The 17,507-nt window shown below is 35.2% G+C and overlaps 1 long non-coding RNA gene across 2 annotated transcripts in view; it reads left to right on the top strand.

The window, feature by feature from the left end:
- Nucleotides 1–17,507, top strand: part of LOC141498795 (uncharacterized) — a 158,403-nt gene that overhangs the window by 79,800 nt on the left and 61,096 nt on the right. The window contains exon 2 of one of the 2 annotated variants that reach the window (XR_012471702.1): nucleotides 8,104–8,201. The exons of the other annotated variant lie outside the window; for it this stretch is intronic. This is a non-coding gene — a long non-coding RNA (uncharacterized LOC141498795). The remainder of the gene's footprint in view (nucleotides 1–8,103; nucleotides 8,202–17,507) is intronic. 2 annotated transcript variants of the gene reach the window in all.

Raw genomic sequence — 17,507 nt, 5'->3', positions numbered from 1 at the left:
GTCAAACAAAAGTCCCATATGGTCCATGCCTCCAAATATCTGTCTAATTTTGCATATTAGTCTGTTATCTCTGTCAAGACATGGGTGACATTCAAAAATGTGAAACACTTCATAAATTTGCATGCCATTCTTACACAGGGTGCATTGGGAGCTCAGAGTAGTCATCAGTTCATGGATAGTTTTCTTAAATAAAATTCTGGGGGAATTCTGTGTGTCCTACACTATGGAGGCATATGATGTTATTTTATCTTTGGCACATAATTTCTGTTTTGGAGAAAGTTGAGAAGTCTTGGGGAATCAGAGAATGTTTAAAACTCCTTGCTGTTGATCATATAACTCAGAAGGCCTATAATTGGTCATTAATGTATACTTTTTTCTCCTGGTTCTTCTCACTTCATTTTTCATCAGTTCATATAATATAAAAGAGCCATGTATAACATACTCAGCAAAAATCTGCACACACACACACACACACACACACACACATTTTCTCCTTCTGCCTTTTATTTTCTTTCTCCTTTTCATAAAACTGGAAAAAAAGATTATTGATCCCAAGTAATTTAAACCCCCTGTTTTAGCCTTTAAAGTTCTATACAACCTAGCCCCTGACTTTGACTTTATTCCCTTTCTCTGGACCTTTTTATCCAACCACAGCTTTCTGTTCCTCACATACCAACCCTCAATCTTCCATCTCTGTACTCTTGCACTAGACAATTCCCATCACTAGAATGTGGTCCCTCTTCACTTCTGTCCCAGGAATCTCTCTTTTCCTTTAAGATGCAGCTCAAGCAACACCTTCTACACAGAATCTTTCTCTTTTTTTTGTTTTATTCTTTTTTTATTGTCCTTTGATTTTTACATCTTGCTTCCCTCCCCTCACCCCCCAGAGAAGGCACTCTGTTAGTCTTTACATTGTTTCCATGCTTATACATTGATCAAAATTGAATGTATTGAGAAAGAAATCATATCCTCAAGGAAAAAAATGAAATATAAGAGATAGAAAGATTACATAATATGATACCTTTTTAAAAAAATAAAGTTAATAGTCTTTGTTCAAATTCCACAATTCCCTCTTTGGATACAGATGGTATTCTCCATTGCAGATACCCCAAAATTGTCCCTGATGAAATGAGCAAGTCCATTAAGGTTGATCATCAACTTTATGTTGCTGTTAGGATGTACAACATTCTTCTGGTTCTGCTCATCTCACTCAGCATCAGTTCAAGCAAACTCTTCCAGGCTTCTCTGATTTCCCATTCCTCCTGGTTTCTATAGAACAATCGTGTTCTATAATATACATATCAGTTTGTTGAACTATTTCCCAACTGATGGACATTCACTCAATTGCTAATTCTTTGCCACCATAAACAGGGCTGCTATGAATATTTTTGTACAAGTGATGTTTTTACTGTTTTTCATGATCTCTTCAGGGTATAGACCCAATAGTGGTACTGCTGGATCAAAGTGTATGTGTATTTTTATTGCCCTTTGGGTGTAATTCCAGATTGTTCTCCAGAAAGGTTGGATGAATTCATAGCTCCACAAGCAATGCATTAGTGTCCCAGATTTCCCACACCCCTTCCAGCACTGATCTTTGTTTTTTTCTGGTCATATTGACCAGTCTGAGAGCTGTGAGGTGGTACCACAGAGTTGTTTTAATTTACATTTCTCTAATCAATAATGATTTAGAGCATAATGAATATGGATCGCTTTGACTTCCTCATCAGTAAATTGCCTCCACATATCCTTTTATCATTTGTCAATTGGGGAATGGCTTGGTTTTTTTTTTTGACTCATATTTGACTCATATCTCTATATATTTTAGAAATGAGTCTTTTGTCATAAATACTAGTGGTAAAATTGTTTCCAATTTGCTACATTTCTTTTGATCTTGATTACAGTAGTTTTGTTTGTGCAAAAGCTTTTTAATTTAATGTAATCAAAATTATCTAGTTTGTTTTTAATGATGTTCTCCAACCTTTCTTTTTTTTTAAAAAAAAGATTTATTTATTTAAGGCAATGGGGTTAGTAACTTGCCCAAGGTCACACAGCTAGGCAATTATTAAGTGTCTGCATCTGAATTTGAACTCAAGTCCTCCTGACTCCAGGGCTGGTGCTCTATCCATTGTTCCACCCAACTGCTCCCACAAAACCTTTCTTGATAACCTCAACCTCTAGTGCCTTCCTTCCCTAGATCATATTTAATCACCTTGTCCATTATTTTTGTATTTATTCTATATACTCTTGTACTTTTTGTCTTCTTTTTAGGTTATAAGCTCTTTGAAAGGGGAAATTATTTTATTTTTTGTATGTGTCCATAGTGCCTAGCAAAATGCTTGGTACACAGTAGGCACTTAATAAATCTTGACTATTCATATGGAAACATATCTTGCATGACTCCTTTATGAATGAAGGAGAAACTGGAAAGGGGGGACAATCTGAATTGAAATTTAAAAAAGTTAAAAATAAACAATTAAAAAAATTATAGCTGTTTCACAACAATGTTCCCTAAATATAAGATTATAGAGTTGTAGTTGGGAAACTAAAAGAGACTCCTATTGTAGGAGAAACTGAAATCCAGGGAATAAGGTTACTTACCCAAATTGCCACAGATAGGCACTGTCAGAGGAAAGGTTTGAGCAGAGGTTCTTGGATTCTAGAATCAATGCTCTTTCCTGACATAACTATATGTAGAGGGATGATTCCAATTCAATAAATATTCATTAAGTGCTAATCATTTATTGTTAACTAAAAGGAAAGGCGAGGACCTTCCAAGGACCTCACAATGTAATGGGGGGAGGGGAAGGGAAAGAGTGCACAAAAGGAGGCAAGAAAGTGGGATGGGGAAGACCAGGGGGCTGTCAGTTTGGGAGCACAGTTCTGTTGAAACTAGAAAGAGCAGCAGGTGCAGAGTGGAGTGTTCCAAAGAGTTTCTGCCTCTATAAAGGAAGGCATAGGGAGAGGTTCATAGTTCTCCAATCAAAGGGGAGAGGAGACTGACTGACGTGGTGTGAATCAGAGTTTGAGTTAGCAGTATAGTAAACAGCCAGGTGTTGCAGTGGATAGAGTGCAGTATCTAATCAAGAAAACTCATCTTCATGAGTTCAGATCTGGCTTCAGACACTATTAGTAGTATGACCCTGAAAAAGTCATTTACTTCTGTTTGCCTCAGTTTCCAAATCTGAAAAAAACAAGCCATTTCAATACCTTTATGGAGAAATAATGAAGGATCTAAGAGACAGATAGAAATGAAGAAAAAAGATGAGATTATAGGTGATGATCTTACCCTGGGAGGAGCATTAGTTCCTTGGAGTGGAAATCTGGCAAGAGTATCAGGTGCAGAGTGAAAACATCACAACAGATCATTTTGTCTGATGGGGAAGAAAGATGGTTATTGTCTTTTGCATCATCACTTACTTACTTATTTGATATTTTTTGGCTCTAAACTTTAATTTGTTTTTTTGTTGTTGGAATATGTTTCTTTTGTAACAAGGAGAAATTACTGAATGGTCTATCTGTCAGAGCAAGAGAAGAGGGCAGGAAGTGCATGCTTCTGTTGTCACTCACTGCTTGTCTTTAAGTTATAGTGTATTCTCCCTGGATTCTGTTGGGAAAAATATCTGTAGAACAAGACAGGAGCTTTGCACCCTTGCCTTATTGATTTCTCCTGAAGTTCTTTCTTGTGTTTCTTGCATGAAAATGCCATTGTGTTTTTAATATACTTTATTCTATTAGACTGAAAATTACACTGTCGCGCTGAATTTATTTGCTATGCCCTCATTAAATGCATTGTACAGTAATTGGGAGAAAAAATCCTGCTACACAAATAAGCTGTGATTTTTATGAATAATCATTATACTATAAATAATAATGGTTGCTAGAAATGAGAAGTTTGCCTGCTCACAAATAAAAAATCAATCAACTTTGTGGCAAAGGAGGGGATTTGCGATATGATGGGAGTAAGTGGAAAATAGAATGAATGGCTTCAGGTTTTATTCTTTTTTATATTTAAGCATTTTCAAATCATTCAGATTTTTTCTTAAAAAAGAGATTTTTGATGAGTTTTGTTTTTATTCATTGTCATTATTTATATGTCCTCACCTCTATTAAACAAAGAAAAATGGTTAACAAAACTGGTACAGTAACAGAATCTGATCACTTATGCATTATTTCCTACCTGTAACTGTCCTCCACTTTTTAGAGAGGTTTGTTTCATCCAGGATTGAAATTAGTCACTGCAATCAATCTGAGTCTAGTTGCCTTACAGTGCTGTTTTTGCCTACATTACTTTGGTCATGGTGTGTATTATTCTCCTGGTTCTCCTTATTTCACTCTTTGGCAGTTCATATGAGACTTCCCACATGACTCTGATTTTATGAACACAGTAAAATTTTCTAAAAATAATCATATTTTCCAAGTATGAATTGCTTGAACTTAACTTTTAAAAGAAGGACATTGGATTTTTTTTTTATTGGATTGGATGAACTGTACCAGTCTAGTTGCTTGGATTCACATACTTTTTGTATTAGGGGTGGGGGTGGGGCGAGAGGAAGGGAGAAATGGGCCGGGATATGAGGTTGAATAAAATAGATGAAGCCTCCAGCCTTAATCAATCACTTACTATCCAAGAGTCATGCATAATGGAGTATTGGCAATTGCATCAGATACCAATGGGGCCTCTAAGTCAGAGAAATAGATAGCAGCAGGATAAAATTGAAACAGATCCCAATTTGGAATAATGGAACTTTGATTAGGATTCTGACTCTGCCACCATACCATTTTAGACAAGTTTCTTAGGCTTATTGAGATTCTGCAACAGGGAAATAAGAAACCTGGATTTTTTATGAGAAATGAAAACCGTTCTTATTTCCCTGATGCAGAGCCTCAAAGAGCCTAAGAAACTTGTCTAAGATAGTATGGTGGCATAATATTGCTATTATATAAATTATTCTCCTGACTTTGCTTACTTCATTTTGCATCACTTCATAAAAATCTTCACAGATTTTTCTGAAACCAGCTTCTTTATCAATTCTTTTTTAAAAATTAAAAAAAAATATTTGTTTAAGGCAATGGGGTTAAGTGACTTGCCCAAGGTCATGTAGTTAGGCAATTATTAGGTGTCCAAGGGTGGATTTAAACTCAGATCCATCCTGACTCCAGGGATAGTGTTCTATCCACTGTGTCACTGAGCATTCTTTATCAATTCTTATAACACAGTAGTATTTCATCATATCCATGTTGTAATTTATTATTTCTATGGTTTATTGTATGATCCTCCAATTCTTAGTTGTTTTTTTTTTTTTTTTGTTTTTTGCAAGGCAGTGGGGTTAAGTGGCTTACCCAAGGCCACACAGCTAGGTATTTTTTAAGTGTCTGAGACCGGATTTGAACCCAGGTACTCCTGACTCCAGTGCCGGTGCTTTATCCACTGCGCCACCTAGCCGCCCCTTATCTCTTTTAATAAAGTCTATTTGTTTTTGTTGCCTTTTCTCTAGTTTGACTTCATGTTTATCTTGTGTTTTAAGTAAGTTTCTTATAAACCATGGTTTTTGATTTTTCTTTCTAATCTCCTTTCTAATTCCTTCTATTTAATGTGTGAGTCCATAATCACAGAACTGAGCTGTCAGTAATGAGGCGTGTGTGGATGTGTGTGTATTTGTATATATACACATGTAGTCTGAATCTGTTATTTCATTTGTAGATAGGATACTGTAGTTTGTAGTTGTAGAAAATTACCTGGGACTACTGAGAAAATAAGTGGTCACACAGACAATATATGTCAGAGATGGGACTTGAACCCAGTTCTACCTAACTCAGAAGCCAATTCTCTATTATACAATTTGATCTTTAAAGTAATGCTATTAACTATGGTGATATTTATTTAGTGTTCTAAAATTACAAAGTGATTTACATACTTTGCATTTTTTGATCTTCACAACAATACTTTAAAAAGACTACTATTGGTAATATTATAGTTATTTTATAAATAAGGACCCAGCTGCTCAGATAGGTTAATATGACTTGTCACAGTCATGAAACTAATCATTATCAGAGGTGGAATGTATAGTAGATCTTTCTTTATTCTGAATCTCTGGTTTTCCTGGGGGGATATTTCTAAAGGACAGGGTTAGACTGATTTCTAGAAATTTTCTCTTTTGTCAAGAAAATTTCTAAAATTATGACTGATGCCTTGAATATATGGTCTCTCTCTATCTGGCCTAAGACCTTTGCAGCTCAGAAAACTTTTCCTTTTTGCCTTAGGTCCTTTCTGTAAACATTATATCTTAAATCAAAACATACCCAGTAAGAGCTAGTCCTAAGTAGGGGACAACCAGTGGTGAAAAATATCCCTCCCTTTCCCTAGGTTTGATGCTTGAATTTACACCAATGGCTTTGTTCATTTCTGTTAAGTAAGGTGGTTATGGCATTACTACTTCCTGATGAGAAAGCATTCTTCCTTGTTAGTCAAGAATATACAAGTATAAATTAGTTTATAAAGTTGTCTCCAATTTCTTAGCTGACTGAGAGTAAATTTGCTTAGGGAGTATCTAGGAAACTCCTACTAGCTTAATATGAAGAAGCAAGCAGAAACCTTAAAACACTAGATATTTGGGTGGACTAAGACAAGTGTGGAAGGGGAAAAGTAGAAAAAAGGGAGCTGGGAGAGAAGACAAATTTAACTCCATTACAATTAAAAACTTATTATTATCATTATTATTGCTATCATTATTTTTGCATTGCTGTTTTTTACTTTATTTATTTAAGGCAATGGGATTTAGTGACTTGCCCAAGGTCACACAGCTAGGCAATTATTAAGTGTCTGAGGCCAGATTTGAACTCAACTGCTAACTTCCCAATAATACTCTTTTTCCTTGCAACAAAGCAAAACAAACTAATAGACTGATAATGTTTGACAGAGTATGTCTTGATCTGCATCTGTATTCTACCACTTCTCTCCCAAGAGGAGTGAGGTAAGTCAGTCCTCTGGAGTCCATGCATTTGGAGTCTGATGTATTTTAGTATTCTTTTCCTTTATATTATTGTTGAAGGTTTTGTGTATGTTCTCTAAATTCTGCTTATTTCATAATATACATTCTACAAATTTCCCTTGGTTTCTCTGAATACCTTATATTTTAAATTTCTTATGGTACAATAATATTCCATTATAGTCACATGTCAATTGATGGGCATTCCCTTTTTTTCCAGGTTTAGAATTTATAAAAAAAGTGATTGTATACATATTTTGTCATGTAGGGATTTTTTCTCTCTCTCAATGACTTTCTTAGAATATGTGCCCAGGCATAGGATGGATGGATCAAGAATATGCCTAGTCTAAGCAACTTTTCTTACATAATTTATATTGTTTTCTGAAGTAGGATGAAATTTACAATTCCACCAATAATGTATTATTGTGACTTTTCCATCACTGCTGCAAAGTTAACTATTCTTATCTTTTATCATTTTGACCAATATTCTGAGTGTGAGATGAAATCTCAGAAATGTCTTAATTTAAACTTATCTATTTCCTCCTTTACCATTTTGTTGACGGCAATATATCCAGGATCTCAATTGTCATACGGTTTTCAAAGAGAATGATGTTAAGTAATTAGTAAACACATTCAGACCTACTATGGTGGAGAGGAAGGAGGGACCTCTATTCTGTTGCTTTATTAGCCTAACTCCCACTCCTTTGATAAAAGGAGGGAAAACTGGGTGATCTAGAATAATTAATATATTTAATCCAGTCAGCAAATGGAACTCAAATTAGAGCTTGAGCATCACATTCCCTATTTATATCGAACTCTAGGTGATGAAGGAACATTGTGCAAATACATAACAACTGTTTGGTCATTCTTATTTTGTTTTGACTTACAGGGAGTTTTGATCTGTTTAATCGGCCATACTGTGATGTTTTAAAAATTGAAAATTTTTCAGGGTTCTTGCTGCTTTTCCTGTTCATAAACAAGAACTCTTTTATAATGTTTCTTAAAGGTTGATAGGTACAAGGATTCTCTCTCTACTTCTATTTCTTTTTTACTTTAAAATTTTGGAGATCTTTTGTTTTTACATGACTTTTATTTCCATATAACTCTACCTACCTAGAGGCAGTAAGTGGACTAATGGACAGAGCCCAGAACCTGGAGTCAGGAAGACCTGAGCTCAAATTCATCCTCAGACATTTACTAGCTGTGAGACCCTAGGTAAGTCATTTAACCTCTGTCTGCATCAGTTTCCTCAGCTGTAAAATTGGAATAATAATTACAGTGTCATTGTGAGGATAAAATAAGTTAATATTTATAATAATTTACAAAGTGTGACTGGAACAATAGTAGGTACACAATTACTGATAGAGTACACACTTAACAATGCGAGTCTCCTTTCTTTTTTCCTTTTAAGAGAGCCATCCTCTCTCTCTTTCTCTCTCTCTTTCTCTCTGGCAGAGTGACAGAGTCAGAGACAGAGAAGGAGGGAGAGAGAAAGACAAAGATGTAGAGAGAGAGGGAGGAGGGAGGGAGAGAGAAGGAAAGAAAGGGAGGGAGGGAGAAAGAAGAGAGAGAGAGAAAGGGAGGGAGAAGGAGAAAGAGGGAGAGGAAGAGGGAGAGAGAATAAGAATTAATAGTTCAGGAAAACTAAACAACACATCAACTGAATATGAAAGTATATGTAATATTCTGAAAGCACATTCTTCCACCTTCTCAACATTCTTTTATCTCTGTGTGGGTGTTATAATTATGCAGTATCTGGTGATTTTATTGTTGCTTCCTTTCCATTAACATAGAGTGTTCATTTTATTTATATGTGGGAGTATATTTGACCCTGCCTATTTTGTTTTAATTCATATTTCTTCTCATGCTTCTCTGTATTCTTCAAAATCATTTCTTCTGGAGCAGTAATAACCTATAAAATTCATTGGCTATAACTGATTTAACCATTCCTTCAATCAATGGACATCTGCTTTGTTTCTAGTTCTTTGCTACTACAAAAAGTGCTGTTCACAACCACATTGTAAGATGATCAACTATGATGGTCGTAGTTTCTCTCATCGGTTCAGTGATCAAGGACAATCCTGAGAGATCTGTTAAGGAAAATGCTGTCCACATCCAGGAAAAATACTATGGTGTCTGAATGCAGAGCAAAGCATATTATGTTCACTTTTTTAAAATTTCTTTTATTTTTTTTCTTTTCTTTGTCATTGTTTCTTTCCCCCCTTAGTTCTAATTCCTTTTTACCACATGACTAATATGGAAAGATGCTACACATGATTTTTATGTACAACTTATATAGGATTGTTTGCTGCCATAGGGAAGGGTGAGGGAGGAAGGCAGAAAAATGTGGGGGAAAAAAAGCTTGTGAAAGGATGAATGTAGAAAACTATCTTTGCATGTAATTGGAAAAAATAAAGAAAATATTAAAAATTGCTGTTCACATATACCCCCTTTCATTTCAAAGAAGATAAAATGAAATTAAGAAATCCTGTTGACAGTTAGAAAATTGAAAAATGGTATTAAAGATAATGTATAAAGACTACTGGCATTCATCTCATATCTTCTGGCCTCTATCCCAATAGGGATAACTGTTTATTAGGTTTGGTATAAACCTGGGAATAAAAAACCGTGTCAGATGAGGACTAGGAAAGAATTTAATTATGTGGGACAAACTTTTGACAGGACCAAAAATTATAATTTTGGTGTCCTAGGGTCACATACCTGCTTAGAGGTCAGGATTGTAGATGTAAAACTGGAAGGAGGAATTCTGTTCTAATTAATTTCATTTTACAAATGAAGAAACCGAGGCCCAGGGGAATGAAAAGTCTGACCCTAAATTACAGATAGTAAAGGACAGCATCAGGTTCCTTTCAAGTCTGAATCATTGTTTTCATTGCATCAACAATCTTATGGGCTGAGAGGAGACCCACCCTAAGTAGAATCAACTAAGCTATGATAGAAGAGAGAGCCTACATAAAATCCTATCAACCATAGAAGAATACAAGGATGCTATCATTTCATTTATTCTAGGCAGCAGATTTCTACTAATGTAGTCCTCCAAAAAAGTTTTATTTGAATGCCTCACTGTGATGAAGGTGATCCTGGGTTCTTGAAGGTTATCGGTGGAAGGTAAACAAGGTAAGGTATTACTAAATTGGAAAGACTTCAAGATCACATCCATTGATGGATTGTCTAAATCTACTGTCCACTGATAAGTTTCATTAAGGTCAGAGATGCTCATTCATCACCTGGGAGGCCACAGGGTAACGAATATTTTGTTTACAGCAATTTTCAAGGACCGCTTGCTAAATTACAGAGGGTTGCAATCTATATCAGTAGAGGGTCCCAATCTATATCAGTAGAGGATAAGCCAATATTGATGAAATTAAATATCCTTAAGAACAAATGATAAATCAACTAAATGGTGCAATGGAAAGAGAACTGGGTTTGGAATCAGGAATACTTATCTTTCTTAGTTCAAATCTGATCTCAGGCTCTTATTAGCAGTGTGACCCTGGGTAGGTCAACTAACTTTGTTTATGTCAGTTCCCTCATCTATAAAATGAGCCGGAGAAGAAAATGGAAAGCCACTCCAGTGTCTTTGCCAAAAAAGCCCCAAATAGGGTCACGAAGAGTCAGACATAACTGAGAAACAAATGAACAGAGCTAAAAGAACAAATTAGCTTCTTTTGGTATTTGTGCAGTCATATTATCTCCTATTGAGTTCGAAATTCAATATAACTCCCTTATTTTCTCCAATACTCTATTTTAAAAATTGTTTATTTAGAATTCCATTTCCACCACCACCCCAATCACATGTTTATACTCTCTTTAAATAATTATTAATTGTAGAGTCAGAGGTCTAGAGTCAAAAACCATTCAGAGGTCATCTAGTTTCTAGTCTATCCTCTTCATCTTTTAAATGGGGAAACAAAAGTTCACTTAAGTTAGATCAAATAATGTCAGAGTAGGAATTTGAACCTATGACCACTGATTTGGGAACAACCCATTGCTTCAGGCATTAAGAACTTCTGACAGCTCTTAAATAATGACAATTATATATTATATATATTATTTTATTATCAATAGTTTCAGTATTTTGATGAATACATATTCAATATCAATCAACAGTATTCTCAATATATTATATTATATAAATAATGATATTTATTTAAATAATCTTCTAAAGGGAAGAAACCTCAGCTCTTCCTAAGAAATAGAGTATCTCTTTAGTCTTTAATCCTGAAAATGGGATGTCAGAGAAATTCTGGAATTTTGGAAAAAGTATTTAATCTGGAGGGGAAGGGTATGGATTCCAATTTTGCTTTTGATACTGTGACCTTGGATTTTCTGAACTTGAGTTCATACATAAAGGAAATATTGCTGTTAAGATCATGGCAGAGACTTCATTTTCCTCTGCTCTTTAAAGAATTCAAATTCATTTGTTAATGTAAGAGTGAAGTTTAACAAGGAATAATTAGCTATTTATACAAATTTTAGTCTTTCTTCAATAGATTTACAGAAAAAGGAAAGTTCAGAGCATAAAAACTTATATTCTCTTAAAATTATGTTTCATTGGCATCTTTACATATTTGCATGATTTGATCTTTCTATATCTATATCAAATGTTTGATTTTGTTGAAAGTTTGCATATGTACTTACAATTAAGGTGATAATTACCCTTTGGCAAAGGAATGATTCAGATGATCTCAAAAAGCAGATAGCTGGAGATAAGTTGTATCCTTATATATTTTTCTTGGTAGAATACTTTTACATGTTTGCTGTAAAAAATGAGTATTGATATGGATGCTGCTATGCTTTTATTTATGTCCTTTATTCTTGAAGAGGATCAATGACATCAAGAGGGTGATATCCTGACTGCCAAGTGAATTGAATTTAAGTGAAGCAAGGCCACTGTCTCCTTCAAAGTCGACAGATTCTAGTGTCAAGACATAGGTCAGGACAGCTGGAGGTAGCTCCAGATAAAGTGTGAGACTTTGGCCTTTCCTAGGTCTCAGTTTGTCTGAGTAATGCCCAATCAGTGATTTAAGGCTAGGTAAGAAATGAGGCAAAATATAGACTATTTTGCCTATTCAAAAAATATGTAAGGGGAAAACCCTCATGATTTCTAACTAGAACAGAGACAATGCTAATTTTTTACCCATTGTGAACTATCAAAACCTAAGTTATGACCAAGTGAAGGTTGTACTGGGACCTATTATTGGCGAATTAGTGAGAGCCAGAGTGATTTGGGTTTAAGTCACAGTGAAGTAACTCCTTTTGAATCCCAATGGACTTTATTCATGCCTCACTTTCTGGTGTTCTGTTTCAAGAAACCATAAATGAAGCTATATGGAACAGAAGATTTAATTGTCCCGGTTTTTTTTAAAGGACAAAATAAATTAATAGGGAAGAGAGAAAAAAATCTAGTCCTCAAACCTCAAATTATCTTGTGAGGTTTAAACAATCAAAATTTATATGGTTTTGGACAGAGCACCCACATGTAAGGGATATGATTCCTGATATGGGTTTTGTTCACCCTTCATTCTAAAGTGAATCAATGACATCAGAAGAGTGATGCCTTGACTTGCAAGATGTTTCTATGCTACCATTCAAATCTAGGATTTCAGTGAGTAGTGGCAAAGGAGGAAGAAGAAGGAAGGGACTTTGATTCCTTCAAGGTGTGGTAGATATTAAGCTGCCTTGGAGTCAGAAAGACCAGAGTTCAAATATGACTTCATATATTTCTAGTTGTATGACTTGGACAAATCATTTAACCTCTGTTTGCCTCAGTTTGCTCATCTGTAAAACAGAGATAATAAAATGAATCATTAAATGTTTATTAAGCATTTAACTATGCTCAGGTGCAGTGTTTAGAACTGAGGATACAAGCTTATGATCTAATGGTGAGAATACATACAAACAAATATATACAAAGCAAACTATACGCAGGATAATTAGAAAATAATTAAAAGAGGGAAAGCACTAGAATTTGGAAGGTTTTCTACAGAAGGTAGGGTTTTTAATTAAGCCTTAAAAGAAGCCAAGGAGGTTAGTAGTTGGAACGGAGAAGGGGTAACCTTCCAGGCATGAGGAACAACCAGAGAGAATGCTAGAACTGAGAGATGGAGGGTCTTGTTCTTGGAACCATCATGAGATCAATGTCACTGGATCAAAGATCACATCTTGGGAAGTAAATGTAAGAAGACTAGAAAGATAGGAGAGGTTAATTCTTGTCCTTCATATTTGAAGAAGACCATGACATCAGAGAGGTGATGCCATAACAAGCATGTGAACTGAATTTGAGTGAGGGGGAGATGTGCTAAGTCACCAACCTCACTTTCTCCTCTAGAACCATCTGGGTCCAGTAGTCAGATATGAATCAGGACAACTAGAGATGGCCCTGGATGTGAGGCAATCAGGTTTAAGTGAATTGCCCAAGGTCACACAACTGGTAAGTGGCAAGTGTCTGAGGCTGGATTCAAACTCCTGTCCTCCTGACTCCAAGGCCAGTGCTCTGTCTACTGGGTCACCTAGCTACCCCTGGGAATAAGTTATGAAGGACTTTGAATACCAGATAGAAAATTTTGTATCTCTTACTGGAGTGTTGTTGTGAGGATAAAATGAGATAATATTTATAAAGCACTTAGCACAGCAGAACTTTATAAAAGCTTATTCTCTTCAATGAGTAGTTAGCTAAGGAGAAATCTACTTCCCTAGCCCACTAATGGTAATGGTAATTGGAGAGAATGAGTCCAGAGATAGTGCTAAAATGGAAAGATATTAGAACACAGGAACTCTCTAAAAAGGGACAAGTTAATGTTAGAAAGTTAGAAAAGCAATGTGGACTAGTGGATAGTCATCAGGAAGAAAAGTTCAAATCCTATCTTTTCTATATTTTTGATGTATTTTTACACACCAATTCCTTTAATATATTTTGTGTTTAGAAACAAATGATCACAAATGGAAACATTTATTCAAATAGGATCTATTTTCTGGGTTTATTTTTCCTTAGGGGTGTTTGCCTATTAAATGTGACTTCTGATATATCAAATCCCTTGGAAAGAATTGAACAATCAAGGTTATATATGATCATACATTGAGAAGGTGCCTCAAAATCATCTAATCTGACCCCTTATTTTATCTATTAGGTAAATGAGATTCATCCAAGTAGCAAAGGTAGATTTCTAACAATTTAGCCTTTCCATGGCACTCCTAAATTTTTTTTTTTGAGATCAGGTCTTTCCAGATCCTTAGATCTGGATCTCTTCATTACATGATTTTTAGATCATAAAATTTTAGCAATAGCGGTGGGTTGTTCGATGAATAAGAGCACAATGAATAGAGCACTGACCCTCAGGTCAGGAAGACCTGTATTCAAATTTGACCCCAGACACTTACTAGCTGTGTGTGTATTCCTGGGTAAGTCACTTAACCCTCCAAATAAAAAAGGAACAAAAAAATTTAGCTATGTAAAGGTACATCAGATAACCTATTCAGCTCCCTTATTTTACAACTGAGGATGGATTTGTCAAAGGTCTCTCTGGAACTGAAGTAGAAGAATCAGCAAGGACTAGAATCTAGAAGCTTAATTCTTCAATCCAGGAAGTCTTTACCACTATGGTAAATTACTACCCCAGGATTAATGACATCACCCTTCATGATAAAACAAAGGATAAGCCTGAGTTGAGCTATCTTTCTTCTTTCCCCTATCAGTCCACCAACTCTCTCTGCTTCTACTGGTTGGCTGTAGGGTAGTAATTAAATATTTTGGCTTAATGATCCTTTTCTACCAACTAAATGTGGAATAATCAGAAGCATTATACCTCAAACTGTCTTCCTTCCAGCTTCTTGCTTGACTATAAATATTGAGATTCAGGGTAAATCAATGATGTTATATCAACAAAAGAGTTAAATAAATAGAAGGGGTGAAGAATACAAAATAAAACATTTCCTTTCCAAAGTTCTTCCATGAGTCATAAAGTTTGACTGGAATAACTAAGCCTTCCCAATAATGATCTGCTTACTGATAAAAGATAAAATGAAGACTTATTGTAATTATAGGAAATTTGCCTCACTCTATACATTTGCAACCAGGGACAAACACAAATATATGCATAATAAATCCATTTATTATTGTTGTTCAGTTGTATCTGACTCTTCATAACCCCATTTGGGATTTTGTTGGCAAAGGTAATACAAGGGTTTGCCAATTTCTTCTTCAGCTCATTTTATAGATGAGGAAACTGAGACAAACTGAGTCAAGTGCCCAATCCAATGCTACAGACTAAGTAGTTGAGGCTAGATTTGAATTCATATCTTCCTGACTCTAGGTCCAGCGGTCTATCCACTGAGCCACCTAGCTGCTCCACATAATGCATACAGAGTATATACATTTTACTAATCTCTTGTTTTTTTCCCATTTTCTTTATTTCCAACCACCACATTTCTCTCCTCTCCTTACTTAGAGAATTATTATTTGCAGAGAAGAATAAAAAAAGAGATAAAAGAAGCAGTTTAGTAAAACTAATCAATACTCTGACAGCATAACCATATGCAATGTTATATACCCATAGCTCCTCACCTCCGCAAAAGAAGAAGGGTAATGCATTTTTTCAATTTTTCTCTGCGGCCAAATTTGGTCATTACAATTACACAGTATTCAGTTTTGCTTTTTGTAGTTCCTTCCCTTTGTATTGTTATAATCATTTTGTTTATTGTTTTGCTGTTTCTGCTTACTTCACTTTGGCATAGCTAGTATAAGTATTCCCATGCTTCTTTGTATTCTTCATGTTCATCATTTCTTAGGGCATGGTAATATTCCATTATATTCATAGTCTGTGATTTGTTTAGCCATTCTCCAAATGATGTGCATCGTCTTTATTTCCAGCCCTTTGCTACCGCTAAAAAAAATACTGCTATAAATATTTTGGTGCCTGTAGGAACTTTTCTACCTTTGACTTCTGTTAGGATAGTTTCCTAGGAGTGGGTCCTGGGCATGAGGTCAAAGAAGGATATTTTAATCACCATCTTAATTCCAAATTACTTTCCAGAATGGTTAGACCACTTCACAGTTCCACCAACAGACTATTTATGTGCCTATCTTCCCTTAGTCCCTGATGTCATTAAACTACTCCTATTTTTTGTCATCCTGGCCAATTTACTGGATATGAGGTGAAACTTCAGGGTTGTTTTGATTTTCATTTCTCTTATTATTGCCTCACTATAAGTTTTATCAGCTCAATAACCTGCTTGACTACCTAGGTAGTAAGGCAAATTAGGTATTCTTTACTATCTTCCTGGTACAGACAAATGGATGACTGATAGCTTCCAAGGTTAGTATATGTAATTTTTCAGAACATTATGTTATTCTCTAGAAACTGCTTTTCTTTTGCTTTTATGCTCTTTTACATAAGTTCCAAAAAATGTGCAAGTCACAAAAATGTTTTAATAAATTTACCCTTATCTATCTTTCCCCCAAATGTGTTGCCTAAATATTGCATATATATTTATCTATATAAATGCACATTCATCCAAACATATATATACATATATATACATAGACATATTCATTTCATCCATTCACATGTCTCTTGTAAAGCATGTATATGTATTTATATATTACATATTACATCTTTAATGATTTAATGTTTATGTTATATTTATATACTCTATATGTTATATATACATACATGCACATGAAAAAAGAGTGAGAGTGAGAGAGCGATAGCTCTATACAGTATAGAAAAATCAGAAATATTTCCTGCTCATCTCTCACAATTATTTATTGGGCAAATAGACTTCATGTAAAATTGTTCTGGTCTGAATTTGATTCTCTTTCTGTTCTAACCCTAGCCATCCATTATTCTACATCATGGCCAGAAGAAAAGAAAGCTTCTTAACTCATTTTTTCTCTCTCTGTATAAAAATGGAGTTTGGAATGAGCCAGATTTTCCTCCTCCATACTTGACTTCAAGGAAATTCAGTAATAACTTCATGAAGGCTCATACTTGGATTAATCCCATCTTTCTTTAAGCAATAACTCTGGCCTATCAGACCAGTACATTTCTGACTTTTCTGATGCATTCTTTTTCCCTTTCTTTTTTTCTTTTAATCTTTTTTTTTTTTTTTTAGGTTTTTGCTAGGCAATGGGGTTAAGTGGCTTGCTGAAGGCCACACAGCTAGGTAATTCTTAAGTGTCTGAGACCGGATTTGAACCCAGGTACTCCTGACTCCAGGGCTGGTGCTTTATCCACTGTGCCACCTAGCCGCCCCTACGCCACCTAGCCGCCCCCTGATGCATTCTTAAAGTTGGTAGGCTAAGTCATGAATCCTAGCCAAGTAGATTTAGAGTCAGAAAGGAAATAGAGAGTACTGGTCATACAATGGAATAATGTTGCTGTTTTTCTTTTGTTCTCAAAGGGGATATCAGAGATATGATGCCATGGCATGCAAATGATTTGTATCTAAGTGAAGGAGGGCTATGCAAAGCCACCAGTCTCACTTTTTCATCAGGAGCCT

This window comes from Macrotis lagotis, chromosome X (assembly GCF_037893015.1).
Source record: "Macrotis lagotis isolate mMagLag1 chromosome X, bilby.v1.9.chrom.fasta, whole genome shotgun sequence".
Lineage (NCBI taxonomy): Eukaryota > Metazoa > Chordata > Mammalia > Peramelemorphia > Peramelidae > Macrotis > Macrotis lagotis.
This window is presented reverse-complemented; position numbering and strand designations above follow the sequence as displayed.